The sequence below is a fragment of the Pinus tabuliformis genome, chromosome J (assembly GCF_031772625.1).
Source record: "Pinus tabuliformis cultivar Carrire ecotype Pingquan chromosome J, CPIR1, whole genome shotgun sequence".
In the NCBI taxonomy this organism is placed as follows: Eukaryota; Viridiplantae; Streptophyta; class Pinopsida; order Pinales; family Pinaceae; genus Pinus; species Pinus tabuliformis.
In genome coordinates this window covers 144,181,143-144,197,398 of record NC_142295.1, presented here as the reverse complement: position 1 = coordinate 144,197,398, position 16,256 = coordinate 144,181,143, and positions in this window count along the sequence as shown.

Genomic DNA, 16,256 nt, shown 5'->3' with positions numbered 1-16,256 from the left:
ATTTATAAACTCGAGTTCTTTAAATATAATCAATAATATCAATAAGAACTTTATTTCCTAATAATTTAATATAGGAAATAACATTAATATAATTAACTGTCTTCCATAACCGAGTGTTCGACAGATCTCAATGGCATAGGCTTTGTAAATCATCATAGTTATATGACAGGACACCGCTCTGATTCAATCGACCATCGAGGGAGTAATCCAGTGTCATAGAGGGAAATTAATTTTAGGTTGACTTTTGTCAATTCTTCGTTATATTTCAAACCACATTGCAGGGAGCCATAACTTGTAACCCACGGTATAGCATAATATAATTTTGTCTTATATATATCATAAATATACTATTTTCAAGATTTCCAAATCTGAATTGTTTAGACACGCATACCACTAACTATAAGGTGTACATATGTGAAATATTGTGAGAAATTATATATGCTGGAAATTTAACAGTTCGCCTATAGCCTACTTCAACCGCATTTGTAAGTATGATCTTCATAAAAAACCACTTGCAGCAAATTTCGATATTCAAAGGGTTCATTTACCAATTATGTTTAAGACCTTTCAGACACAAGAAAATATACCAATGGCATACATGACCCATTCAGATTGTAAATCACTTTTTACTTGCTAACACTCTTCATTCAAGAAGCTATAGAGAATTCCAGAGCTAGGTTGTTGTTGAATGCAGTTCTAGGTGACTGCTTGAACCAAGAAAACGTTACCTAATCGAGCTTCCTAAACAAAAATGTTAAACCCATTCATCTACTTGAGTTGTATTGTAACCTTGAGGCTACTCCTTGTTTTGTTTTCATAGGATTTTGATTTGGGTTCATGCTCAATCTGTTTTCATGACACAAGTTTTTCGTATCAAAATTATGACTTATATACTTTACAGGTTATATATAATCTCTTGTATGTTCTTTAAATTAAAGAGGTATGTAAGAATTATCTTCATATCATAGTTATAAAATTGTATCGATAACACATAATGATCTTGTTTGTGATAACATTTTTTCTTTCGCATGCACAGTTATATTTCTTTGTCAGTCATCGCCTTTAAGTATCCCTTCTTTTTTGACATTTTCTAACAAATTAGAGAGATACAAAAGGCATCGAATACTGCAACCTTAAAGTGCAAGCACTTCTCTGATTATATGTACATGTGGCCATTACAATTTTGTGATAAATGATAAATATCCCATAACGTGTCTCTTAAGTGTTGATTTCTTCATGCATACTTCACAACAGTATATGAATATTCCTCTCTCTTATGAATTGATTCACAATTATGACATATTTCATTACTGATATTATCTAATTAAATAATTAGATCATCGAAGCAGAGCTGTAATACTTACTTACAACTATAGAAAAGAAATCCACAATCTATTTTATCACCATGAATTCTTTACAACTACAAAATCATTAGCAATTGTAAGAATAAAAAATTTATATAAATATTGCTTGAAAAACTCACTAAAGCATGTAACTTCAAAATTGATTCTACCCTTATTTCTTTAGTATCTAGTGATTTGAATTAGGGTTTCAGACTACTTTTATTTTTAAGTGATCCCTTTGTGCAATTAGAAACATGAATAGTTACATGATTGTCAAGCAATATAGGAGATTTCACTCTTCATTAAAATATCAAACTTTAGCTATTTCAAAATCCATAAATCAAACAACCTCAGTTCAAAATTACCTTCGGTTTCAAATTCCTCCTCCAATAAATCATTTTAAGATTTAGTTTCAACCTTTATGGATTCTAATGCCTTAGGAAACTACTCTAGAACTCATTGGAATATTTTTCTTATAGCAATTTTATGACCGAACCCTTCAGTGAAACCTCTTATTTTTTTAGGACCTAGTTTAGGACCTACAACTCATTCATATCTTACAGATGTGGGTTGGCCCATAGGCCGCAATATTTGAACCTATGCTCTGATACCATTTGTCACATACCTCCTTGACACAATATTAAAAACCACCTACTATGCTCCAATCACTAAATTTAACTTCGATTAAATTTATATTTTGTAGTTGTCACATTCATAACTATATCAATCATCTTATAAATAAGGATATCACATACAATTATGCTCATATGCTTAAATATTTGACAACATAAAGAGTAAGGATCCAACATACATAACATCCTATGTAATTAAATCAAAGTAGATTAGATAAAATAATGTCACTTGGAAAATTGAGCACCACCACCCACCCTAGAACTGACTTCCTCCATTTCACCCCAAGATGAGAGTTTTTGCCCATTGATCAACTGCTTCTTATTGATCTCTTCAATGGGTATTTAATGCCCTCTTTGATGATATGGTTTTCTTTAGCAGCGTCCCTCTTTTATGTGTCTTTTTATCCACTTGCCTAGGCTTTTCCCATAAAAGCTCACCTTTCTCTCCCGCGAGGCTTTTATGTTTTTCTTAACTTAGCATCTTTCTCCCACTAAGAAACTTAGTTGATATGTATCTCCCATTCCATTATTCTTATCTAGAATTTGATCTAGAAGTATTATCATGAAAGAATTATCCATTCTCATTCACCAATGGGATTTCATTTGGCAAGAATCTCCTCTCTTGGTGTCTCATTTTCCAAGCGTTTAAATTATCTTTATTTATTTGGTAATAAAATATTTACTCTCATTTTTACACCTCAAACCTAGATTTTCTGTTACAACTCAATCTTAGCTTTGGTCTGGCATGATAGCAACAAAGTGTTACATACAATGGAGGGGTGTTACACAAGCCTATTACTACATATTCTTATGTGAAATACAAACAACCAACAAAATGTCTTTTTAAAATATGTGATTTTGAGTGGAAGATGGGTTATAGAGTAAGAGAATGTGTGAGAGCTGATTGAGGTTTTATGGATTAGCCACTTGACACTTATGAAGCTTATGTGAAGTAAATTTGAAGGGAAAAGGAGGCAGTGATGAAGATGGAGATTTACAGAATTGATGATCAGGTAAACGAGCAAATTGTTGTTTGATGTTTGCATCATGGGATTGTAGTCTCCTTTATGTAGTGGCTTGATAAATATCAGGTTGGGGCTTGTTGAGGTAGGAGCCTCCTGTGGGTTGTAGCCTACAAAAAACATATGGGAGTTGGAGCTTCCTTGCATGTTGCAACTTGTAGAAAATTGAGGTAGCAACTTCTTGTAGGTTGGAGCCTAGAGAAAATTAGATGTAATAAGGGAATAGTAGCTTGCCTTTGCATCACAACAATAACAAAGTTGTTTTTTTCTCCATTTATGGGTTTCCACTTAGATCTGGTGTCCACATGTGTTACTATTATGTGTTTATGTCATGTTTTTGGTTGATTTATTACTTGTTGTTTGCATATTAAACTTGTTGGTCATTATATGTCAATTTTCTCATTTAATGGTCCAATTAATGAGTTTAAAGAGAATAAAATTAATGTCCATGAATGTCCTAAACTGATTCACCCCCCTCTCAGTTTAGTAAGGTTTTCATCACTAGTATATTTCATTGGTTGTTATCTTTTCCTTGAAATTCTATCAAGCTAATCTAATACCATCTGAATTCAACATGCATGCTCATAATTATGTGTATTGTTCCAATCTTTGTTAATTCCACCTTGCAAAACAACTATATTAGATACAAAAGAAATAGGGAGCAATGAAAGAAAATAAAGTTTCAAAGACAGAATCACAAAGATCTCTACGGACCTTTATTGATAAAATATTCAAGGAATGCATTATATATCCATATAATTAGGGGAGGAATAGGTGATTCGTTTGGTGCTTACACATGAGGTATTGGTTGTTGAACATTTAGTTTATGTGTGTGGTTGATTGATGAATTTAGATTGGTTTTCTAGAAGAGTGTCCCTCTTTCTACCTCTGGAGGAGCTTCCCTCTTCTCTAATTCCACCTCCCCTATTATCATTCCCATTCCTCTTGCTCCAACACTGGTCTATACAAAAATAAGTGATGACAACGTCTTTTTGAATACTGAAAACACTCTTTTTTCCTCAGTCCCAACAACAACCTAAATCTTGTCATCAGGCTTTCTGTCCTAAATTCCTGGACTTCAATTTTATTCAGAACAAATAACCATGGCCATATACACTGTGAACATTCCTGACACATCTGACATGTCAGATTTTAATTGGAGGGAGGCAGGCTAAAATGAGGCTCTGCAATTGGTTGGGATGAACAATCTCTACCCAAGCCAACAATGTTTCTCGGAGACGTGGAGTCTTTATTAAGTATTTATATGTGCCTTGCTAACATCTCTGAGTAGCTTTAGATAAATGTCATCTACATATTCTTATCTAGAAGAAATTTAGCTCCACGCAAAGAAACAATTAACGATGCTTGCATTTGAGAGTTTGATAAACCTATTGTGCATGCATTTAGCAGTGGGATTTTCTATTGGTGAGGTGGTCTTCTCAAATATTATATTCCTTGGGTGTAACTTTGCACCTTTACGGTAAATTTCTAGTATTTGACCATATGTATAACTTTTAAAATTTTTTGCTGAGATTGTAACTTTTAGGGACTTAAATCAAAACATAAAATGGTTACACTGTGCCACACTATTTTCGTATTTATCCAATGGAATTTCTGTATGACTGAACCTCAGACTCCATTTCTTATCGACTACTTCACTCTTTTTAGAATAATACTGAGAGGGGTGGGTGAATCAGTATTTACAAATCAATAAATTTTTCCATTTCATGCTACTTTAGTGAAGGGAAATTGCGTGTGCACGCAACTGTTCTTAAGGAAACCTGCGTATATCCAGTGAACTTATGATTTAATTAAATCATCATATGTTGATCTTTTAACCAATGCATCAGTACTTTATTAAACATTAAATAGTAACCATGTGTAGTAATAAGAGAATAAACCATCACACACAAACAACACACATGAACACCAAGATTTAAGGTAGAAACCCAGTGCTAGAGAAAAACCACCTGATATTGTTATCTCTGTCTTCTTTTAATATAAAGAATAATCTGTTTACAATCTTGTACTAGTAAATATTCATACAAGTGCACAAGCACCCACCTATAGAAGGCTACAACCTTCTCTTGTTCTCCAGCTTGTATTGGAAGGGAGCTACAACCCCCTAGCTCTTGTACTAGCCGATATGTTTACTAGTACGTAATTGTCGGTCTACGTAAGGCTACGACCTTCTGTCTTCCTCCAGGGACCACGTTTCATAAATTTTCAGACTAGGTGCTCCTGGTACACAACAACACAATATGAAGTCCTCGTTTCATCAAATTTTCACATTGGACCCATCAGAAACTTTGAAACTAGTAATAATTGCATTAACCAACAATTAGTTAATCTGACCAGTGAGATCATTGTCACTCGAACACTGTGTTGAACTCATAAACGTACATCATCATTCATAACAATATCCAACCTCAAGAATAATACATCGTGATGCATACGCTACTTTAATGAACCCAACGTGCATGTATACGCTACTTCCTTTAACCAAACCTGTGTATACCTCCAAAACTATTGAAACATAAAACTTCTGAATAAAATTTGTACCAACCAGTAATATTCTGAACATCTACTATCAAATTACAGAGATCTATATAGTCAACATCAAAGATCACCCTTCTCACTTAATCAATAAATCAATCAACCAAACTCAATCTCCTTATGCATTAAGTTCTACTTTCCAATCTAAGAAGACATCATTGATAGACAACAATAAACCACCAACATTGATCAGGTAGATCAGTCATTTGTTAATAACGTGCTTTTATTTTGCATACTCTACTTGGAATCTTTGAACTAGCATGCATACACACTTTTACCAAGGTGAACCAATGTACAAATCTGGAGATAAAAACTTATAACTTCGTAGCTATTCCAGTCCTTAGATATACCCATATCATAAGATTTAAAACATAGAACATTTGTTAGCACTCAGATCTAGCCTATCCATTTTTAGATCTCATAATGATAAGTCATTATGATCCTGATCCACCATTAGGTCTCATCCATCATCAACCACTTAGGTGCATACGTAGTCCAGATCAAGGAAAGCATCAAAAACCCATAACATGCATAATTTATTTTGATCTAACACTTCATAAGATATTCATTACTTTTGCACTTAGCCCTTTGACCTTATCCTCCTTATATAGTTTTAGCCTTTCTCAATAGCTTGAACCAAAACAAAACTTAGAACCCGTGGTATTTTTAGATAGGATCAAATAATTGTTACTCTGCTCAATATTATGGGCTAATACCATGGTATTGATGCTTGGTATTCTTTCACTTCAATTTCCTTAATTTTTCATCCCATATGTGTTTTTCCTCTTGTGAAAGTGTGTGCATATGTACACACTCTTTTTGTACAGTGAACCCGTGTGTATATGCTCTTTTTGTATAGTGAACCCACGTATACAACTTAACATACGTGAAAAGATCCATTTTCTTCAACTTCTCAATTCTGATCTGTAGTCCTTTGTTACAACATCATATTTACCTCTGAATTGACCTGTTATAATGTGATTTGCCATCATACGTCACTTTTGAACTGATTTCTATGAACTTCCCTACATTTTGTCACATCAGTAAACACAACTTCCATACATTCTGTCACATCATGTTTATACTTTTATTAATTAGTTCATTCATCAAATATCAAGGACAACGTACACTAACAATATCCCTGTATCAAACCTTTGACCATTATTCTCTTCCATCATTTTGACACCTCTGACCTCTAGATTCATCTATGTTCCATGATCTATTGTGTAGATTCATCTAGTTTCCATATATTTGTTCTTTTATAGGTGGGTTTCCATCAAGTACAAGACATGCATCATAATGGCAACAATCTCCCCCTTTGGACTTGATGGAAACTACTTCAGTGTTTGGTCACCAGAACCTATAAATAACACCAAGTTGTTCTTAACATCATGTTACTCTCCAAACACAACTTTTCAAACACCCGACTACTCTCCCCTTTTGAAATCAAGGGAAAAGGGATGACTGACCAATGTTAAATGAAGACTACATATTTTAACAGCTGAATATGAACATTGATTGTGCTCCCCCTAGGCGCATGTTGAATTCTCTGATTAAACTCCCCCTTTGTACATGTTGAGATGCACTAAATCGTCCATGCTCCCCCTGAGCACATGCAGAGTCTACAAAAATATTTTCAAAAGAATAACATGAATCTATAACTCAAAAATGTGAGTATAACCTTCGTATCACCAATGAATCATACATACATCAATCACCCAACCAAGTGGGGATACACCAAATTTGACTCATCCACCCAACTAGGTGGGGATATACCAATTGTTTATACATGACTGAAATATGACAATTATTACATCATAGGTCTTTACATGACCTTGACATCAAATTATATGCATGACATTTATAACAAATACCAAAGATCTAAACAAAACCATGATAGTCATCAACAACTATCATACACCATATATGATCTACACCATAAGCATATGTCAGCTGCATCCAGACCAATAACTTGTATATGTCCATCACTAGTTTGCAAGATATGACAATTAAATATCATCAACCTGTGACAAAGTATGCCGCATATAGATATCAACTCATCCTATTGATCTCATCAATATCAACTTTCTCTGTTTCCTTGGTAGAAAGAGCCTTATCATAACCTTCCATGAATCAACTAAGCATATGTCATATCTCCAAGCAGTAACAAAAAATCATTTACATTATATCATATGTATGTGAAAACACCATAGTCATCATCTATGATCATAACATTATCATAAGAGCTACATGATCTTTCCACAAGAACCCTCAATATATGAACCATGTATCATCACTAGGGAACATCCCACATCTGATAATCATCAACCATGACAATCAACATAAGTGAATATCAAACCTATCATCATAAAGTAAGATGTCATCATCCTTATGTGACTAAGTAAGCCATGTCTCTAAATATCCATGTCTTCAAATAGCTATGTCTTCATGAGACCTACAATAACACCATTCTCTTGGCCAGCCAACAATATTTATCAATATGCAACTTAAGTAATCATCCATGTATCCAGCATAATGTGTATTCATCAAAGAGATAGCAATATGTATCTAGCAAACCATGAGCTCATAGTCATTTGTCAAGATTTCCTGATACCATTAACAGCAGCAATCCCCAATCATGTGAGAGCCAAGAACTATAGTAATCCTCATCCATAACGGCACCATATCAAGTTTATGCATCTTTGAAGGCATGGTGACAACAACATAAAAGAAATGAAACTTATCAAATAATGAAGTTGTGTACTCAAGCTTTGTTCTTCTCCTTGTCCTTATGAAGATCACCATGTAAGCAACATAACCTATCTACTATATGCATCATCAAAAGGATCATCCACAATCATACATAAATCTGATATGAATAACAACTATGTAGCTCAAGAAATATAAGTATCATCTGAGATTTCATCATAGGAAACTCATGACTACAGCATAGCATGATGTATCATTTAAACACTTCAACAACATAAGTACCAAAGACTTCTAAACATAATGCCTTGATGATATGACTTGATGTAAAAATCACTTCTACATATCATCAACAGACTATAATCATCATCAATTAGAATAGAAAAGATAATTGATAATTGACTAAATGATATCAGACCCCTTTTCCTAAGTCTATCTTACTGCTTCTACATCAAACCAACATATATGTGACTGTGCAGCTTCTAACTCGCGTATATATGTGACTTGTATGCATGATAACTGTGTATGAGATTTAGAACATTGAAATTTGATACTTTCACTTCCTCAGTTTGTTTTGTTTGTATATTGATTTATGCTATATTTTTCTGACTATAATTCCTTCTTCTTCAAGACTTTGGAGTGTGATGATGTTTGCAACTTTTGGTATGTTGGCCAAAATTTGCTCCTGCATTCTTTTGCTATATGCCCAAACTTGTTACAAACATAACATTTTATATGTTTCATACTCCTTCTAAAGCAATCAATGGCTTTGTGACCAAACATATTTCAAGAAAAATAATATCCCTTAAAGTACCCATATGCTGATGATCTTTTTATGTGACGATTATTAGCTTGAACCATTATAGTTCTACATCTTGTTGCAACATGTCTAAAACTATGACATGTAAAACATTCAACATTATTCATCCAAGGAAAGAATCGATTAACACTTCCATTGTTAGGAGTAAATGATTGTCTTTTAAGACTTTATTTCCTTGGTTGTTGATGGGGTTGACCTCTTATCTCCTTGTTAAGCATTCCAGATTTTGCATTAGAGGTCCTTGCTTCTTTTTGTGAGCTAGATTCACCTTTAAAAGTTTCATGAAAACCAAGACCAGATTTGATGGTAGGATACCTTTGGCCACTAAGAATATTATCCAAAATCTTAGTACTATCTTGAAATCGTAACAGTTTATCCCTTTTTTCTAATTTACCTTTTAGGATATTTACCTCAACCTGATATTTCTCTTCCTTTTTAAGATACTGTTGTTTAATGATTTCTTCAACTTTTCTTCCTTCTTCCACTTGTTGCCTTAATTTGAGAACTTCATTTTCTTGTTCTTCAAATCTTGAAGTAGTTATTCATTCTGCTTATTTCAATTTTTGAGATCTTCTTTTAGAGAAATGACCACAACTTCAAGAGCTTCATAGTAACTTGTTCTTTCTATAAGTTCCTTGGTTTTTGTGTCCTTTTCATTCGCTTCATTTCTCAATTATGTCACTTCATCCTGCAGCCTTTAACTTTGATCTTCCTTTTCTTTGTAATTGTTCTTTATTTTGTTTCCTTCCTCCAATTGAGCTTTTAACCTGGTAACTTCTTCTTTGTAGGCACATTCCCTTTTATCAATTAGATCTTTTTGATCTCTAATTCTGTATGTGATATTTTTAAATTCTGCCTCTATTTTATTTCTTTATCTTTCACCCATAAGAGAAAATTGAGTTGTTTTGCTGACACTTTCATTATCTTCAAATGAATAGAGAAATGTATCACCAGAGGACAACAAATTCATACCTCATAATTCATTTGCTTGTTCATCTTCATTCTGAGGTGATTTTGAATCTGAAGAGTTGCTTCCACATAATAGCCAATTGTCTCTCCTGTTGTTACTATTCCTTTGGGGTGTCTTCTTCTTCTGAGGCGCTTTCTTCTTTAGCTTATTTCCCATTGTTTTATAGATCTCCTTCAATCGATCAAGCTCCTTCCAAAGGACCCGCTCTGACACCAATTGTTGGGAATAATATTGTGGGGGGGTGAATCAATATTTACAAATCAATAACTTTTTTCAATTTCATAATCGGATTTATATACGCTACTTCATTGAATGGAACTTACGTGTGCACGAAACTATTCTTAAGGCAACCAATGTATATCGAGTGAACCAATGATTCAGTTAATTAATCATATGTTGATCTTTTAATGAGTGCATCAATACTTTATTAAACATTAAACAACAAGCATGTACAGTAATAACATAATAAACCATCACACGTAATCAACACACATGAACACCAAGATTTAAGGTGGAAACCCAATGTGGGAGAAAAAACACCTACTGTTGTTGTCTTTGTTTTCTTTTAGTATAAAGAATAATCTATTTACAATCTTGTACTGGTGTAGACTCATACCAGTACGCAGGCACCAACCTGCAGAAGGCTACAAACTTCTCTCATTCTCAAACTTCTACTGGAAGGGAGCTACAACCCCCTAGCTCTTGTACTAGCTGATATGTTTACTAGTACGTAGGTGTCGGCCTACAGAAAGCTATGACCTTTTCTCTTCCTCTAGGGACCATGTTTCATAAATTTTCAGATTCGATGCCGCTTGTACACAAAAACACAATATGAAGGCCTCGTTTCATCAAATTTTTACACTAGATCCACAAAAAACTTTGAAACTAATAATAATTGCATCAACCAACAATTAATCAATTTGAATAGTCAGATCACTGTCACTCAAAGACTGTGTTGAACCTAGAAACTTGCATCAACATTTAGAACCAGTTGCAACCTCAAGAATCATACATCAGAAAGCATATGCTACATTAATGAACCGAACATGTGTATATACGCTACTTCCTTTAACCAAACCTACAGATACCTCCAAGACTACTGAAACATAAAACTTTTGAATAAAATTTGTACCAACAAGTAATACTCTGAATATCTATTGTCAAATTACATAGATCTAGAGAGTGAGCAACAAAGATCACCCTTCTCACTTAATCGATCAATCAATCAATTAGACTCAATCTCCTTATGCATTGAGTTCTACTTTTAGATCTATGAAGACATCATTGACAAACAATAGTAAACCAGTAGCACTAATAAGATAGATTAGTCATTTCTGAATAACAGGCTTTTCTTTTGCATACGTTACATGGAAGCTTTGAACCAACGTGCATATGCGCCTTTACCAAGGTGAATCAACGTATAAATCTGTCGATAAAAACTTATAACTTCGTAGCTATTCGAGTCTTCAAATATACCTATATCATAGCATTTAAAAAAAAAATAGCGCTCAGATCTAGCCTATCCATTTTCAGATCTCCTAAAAAGAAGTCATTATGATCCTGATCCATCATTAGATCTTATCCATCATCAACCACTTAGGTGCATACTTAGTCCAGATCAAGCAAACCATCAGAAACCCATAACATGTATAATTTCTTTTGATCTAACACTTCATAAGATATTCATTACTTGTGCACTTAGCCCTTGGATTTTCTCCTCCTTTTATAGTTTTAGCCTTTCTCAATACCTCGGACCAAAACAACACTTTGAACTTGTGGTATTCTGAGATAGGATCAAATAATTGTTACTCCGCTCAATATTGTGGGCTAATACCATGGTATTGACGCTTGGTATTCTTTCACCTTAATTTCCTTAATTTTTCATCTCATACGTGCTTTTCCTCTTGTAAAACTCTGTGCATACATGCACGCTCTTTTTGTATAGTGAACCGCGTGTATACACTCTTTCTGTATAGTGAACCCCTGTATACAACTTAACCTACTCGAAAAGATCCTTTTGTGCATGCATTTAGCAATGGGCTTTGCTAGTGGCGAGGTGATCTTCTCAAATCTTCTATTCCCTTGGGCTTTGCTAGTGGCAAGGTGATCTTCTCAAATCTTCTATTCCCTTGTTGTGCCTTTGCACCTTTAGGGGAAATTGCTAGTATTTAGCCATATGTATAATTTTTTATCATTTTTGCTAAGATTGTAACTTTTAGCGACTTAAATCAAAACATAAAATGGTCACACTATGATGCATTATTTTTGTATTTATCCAATGGAATTTCTGTATGACTGAATCTCAGACTCCATTTCTTATCGCCTACCTCCCTGAGCAATGATTTACATGCAATAATGCTTACAATAGGATGTAGGTAGGATTGGGTTGTTGGTTGTTGGAGTTTTGTTGAGAGATTTTCTCAACAATATTCTCCTTGTTTGGAATATGTTAGATCCCATAAGCACTTTTTATGTGGATTGTAATTTGGCTTTAAATGGAACATACGAATTGATTTGTGAGTAATTCATGTAGCATGTCTTCTCTTCTAATTTTCTTTTGTGAGTAATTCATGTAGCATGTCTTCTCTTCTAATTTTCTTTTTGGTACGAGAGCCAACTCCTTTAGGTAGGGCTAGGAAGATGGTAAAGTAGTAAATTTCTGAATTCTCTGTAAATAAATTATCATGTAAATGATTTGCTGTAAGTGATCAATTAATTTGTTTTGTTTGTCGTTGTGAGTGATCAATTAATTTCTTTTGTTCATTTCTGTTGTGAGAGCTGCATATGTTTATAGCACTTCCACCAGGCCCTAAGGACAGTCTGTCATCATTGGGAATGTATGAACCACGACGTTCATGCAAGGACTACAAATTGAGTCAAATGGTTGGGATATCAAGTGATTACTCGTGTCTATTTACTGATGGTTGGATCAGACAAAATTAGTGGACCAGTACATCTTGAGCACATACATTCAGCGTCTGCTCGTCTCCTCCAATTTTGAAATCAGAGTCAGGGTTGTTAAATGTGTAATTTCAACGCAGCCGAAAACCACCAAACAAAACCATCTATCTTGTTCGCACCGCCTTTTGGCAAAGGCTGTTTTTCCTTGGAGCCCTCCGAACACATTCAGCATGAGACACGCGTCCCATGTACGAACGCCCCAAAACCACTTTCCCCGGACAGTAAAGTTCGTTTGTTTTGCCCGAGGTTGGTGTGCGAACCTCGTTGGATCAGCCAAGTGATCTGGGCACGAAATCTTCACCGTCGATCTCCGGAAGGTGCACAGGCCCACGTCAAATCGATTTTTACGTGGAGTAAAAGGTTTATGGGTTGACCGCCGTAGGAGGAATTCAATGTTTTTAATGTGTCTTCGTAGATATTAGGTGGAGGCGTTAATTTTAGTCATGGGCATATGTTTAATTTTGGTAATGGGCATAAGTCCCATATATCTTTTATATATGTTTTATATAGATTTAGGTGAGGCCCATTTAATATCGTTATGGGCATGTATTTAATATAGTTTTTTTTTTATATATGTTTTATGTATGTCGTAAAAAAAGTTTACGTGCAGTAGTTTTATTGTTGTGGTGACTGCGCACAGCAGTGTGTAAAAAAAAATATATGAACAGGTTGTAATGTTTTAAGTGTTTGCTATCGTAAAACTGAGGAATAGCAAAAACCATGTGTGGTTTTGCACAGCAGTGCATAAAGGAAATGGTGGAGCGATTTTTGTAAGTCTGTGTGAATTTTGTTTACAGCAGTAAACTTATGTAAACTTTTATTACAACAGTAAGTTGTTTTTCACAGGCAGTGAATGTTAAAAAGATTTTACAGTGGTAAATCCCTCTTAGTAACAGAGGATGAATATGTATGAGGCAATATATTTTTGAATAGAAATGCTTTGTGTCAGTTTAATGGTGTCATCTGAGTCATTTTGTTTCTAAGAGGTTTTCTGTCAAAAGATCCTGGACAGAGTAAACAGAGCATTGTCTCTGTGGTGAATTTTTATCTGGTTTTGGTATTTCTCCATTTAAAAAAATTCCCAACAGTGGTATCAGAGCAAGGCTTAGGCTCTTTGTAGGTGACAAAGAAGCTGAAGGGAGAAGGTTGTTGCTGCAGCAAAACCTCTCAGGCAGTTAGAAGACTCAGACAGCGAAGGATTCAGGTATTCCCCAAAAGCATTTCTCTTGTTATTGCAGAAGACAGTCAGTTTTTAAAAAAAAATCACAGTCAAGGATTTAAAACCATAGTTCAAGATGCAAGGAATGGCAAGCACAAGCATGGGTATGTTCAACACCCAGCTCCCACACTTTAATGGGAAGAACTATGACTACTGGTCTATAACCATGAGAGCTTTGTTCATCGCTCAGGATATATGGGAACTAGTAGAATATGGGTTTGAGGAACCAGCAGATGAAACTGAGTTCAATGCATTAACTCAGGGAGAGAAGGATCAGCTGAAGCTCAATAGGAAGAAGGATGCAAAGGCCATTGTCTTGTTGTATCAAGCAGTGGACCAGAGTATATTCCCAAGGATAGCAGCAACTACAACATCACATGAAGCATGGCAAACTCTCAAGACAGCCTATCAAGGCATGGAGAGAGTGAAGACAGCGAAATTGCAAATGCTGAGAAAGGATTTTGAAAACTTGAACATGAAGGAGTCAGACAACATTGAATCATTCTTCACTCATGTGATTGGTGTAATCACACAAATGAGAACTCATGGAGAAACAATTGAAGATAGAAGAATAGTGGAGAAAATATTGAGGGTCTTACCCTCAAGGTTTGATGCCATAGTCACCACCATTGAAGAGACAAAGGATCTCTCGAAGTATTCAGTTGATGAGCTACATGCATCACTGATAACTCATGAGCAGAGGTTGAGTAGGAATGAAAACTCATCCCTTGAGCAAGCCTTCAAGACCCAGATGTCCTTTGGAAGAGGAAGAGGTCAAGGAAGAGGAAACCGAAGAGGAAGAGGCAAAAGCCAGAACAGAGGTGGAAGGAACAACCCAGCAAATGCACAAGGAAGAGGCAACAATACAAATCAGAACCAAGGTCAAGGCAGCAGCCAACAAAGAGATCAGTATCATGCTCAAGGACAAAGGTATGATAAATCTAATGTTCAATGCTATTATTGCAAAAAGTATGGACATTATGCTAGTGATTGTAGAAAGAAACAACATGATATGAACAACAGACAGAATGCAAATGTTACAAGAGAAAACAACAGTCAAGAAAATGTCCTGTTAGCTTGTAACATGGCTGAAACACATAGTGAAGACATTTGGTTTTTAGACTCAGGTTGCAGCAACCATATGACAGGGAATGTAGCCCTCTTTTCAGCCTTAAATCAGAATTTGAAATCAGAGGTCACTCTAGGAACTGATAGTAAAGTGTCTGTTATGGGAAAAGGGGAGGTAAAAATATTTACAAAACAAGGAGAAAGGAAAACCATAGCAGATGTATACTATGTCCCTGGAATGAGATGTAACCTATTGAGTGTTGGACAGCTTATCCAAAAGGGTTACAATGTTTATTTTGTAAATGATGTGTGCACCATCATGGATATACCACCCAGCAAAAGATGCATTGCTGAAGTGAAGATGACAAGGAACAGAATGTTCCCTCTTAGAATAAGAGCAGACTTGAAGAACAAGAAGGAAATGGCAGCAGTCACCCAAGAGGCCTTCCAAAGCGTGCCAAAGGATGAGAACTGGTTATGGCACTTGAGATTCGGACATCTAAATTTTGGAGGTCTAAACTTATTGAGCAGAAAAGAAATGGTAAAGGGATTACCATTGATAGAGAAATCGGACAGCCTATGTGAAGGCTGCATTTTGGGAAAACAACATAGAGAAAGTTTTCCATCAGGTAAGAGCATAAGGGCAAAGGCACCCTTAGAGATCATCCACTCAGATTTGTGTGGACCAATGCAAGCTCCATCATTAGCTGGCAGCCTATATTTCTTGACATTCATTGATGATTTTACAAGAAAGACATGGATATATTTCCTCAAGAACAAAAGTGAAGTGTTTGTGAAATTCCAAAATTTCAAAGCACTTGTGGAGAACCAAAGCGGGCTGCACATAAAAGTATTGAGAACTGATAGAGGAGGTGAGTATATCTCAAATGAATTCCTAAAGTTTTGTAGAGAAAATGGAATACATAAACAGTTCACAACTCGGTACACCCCACAGCAAA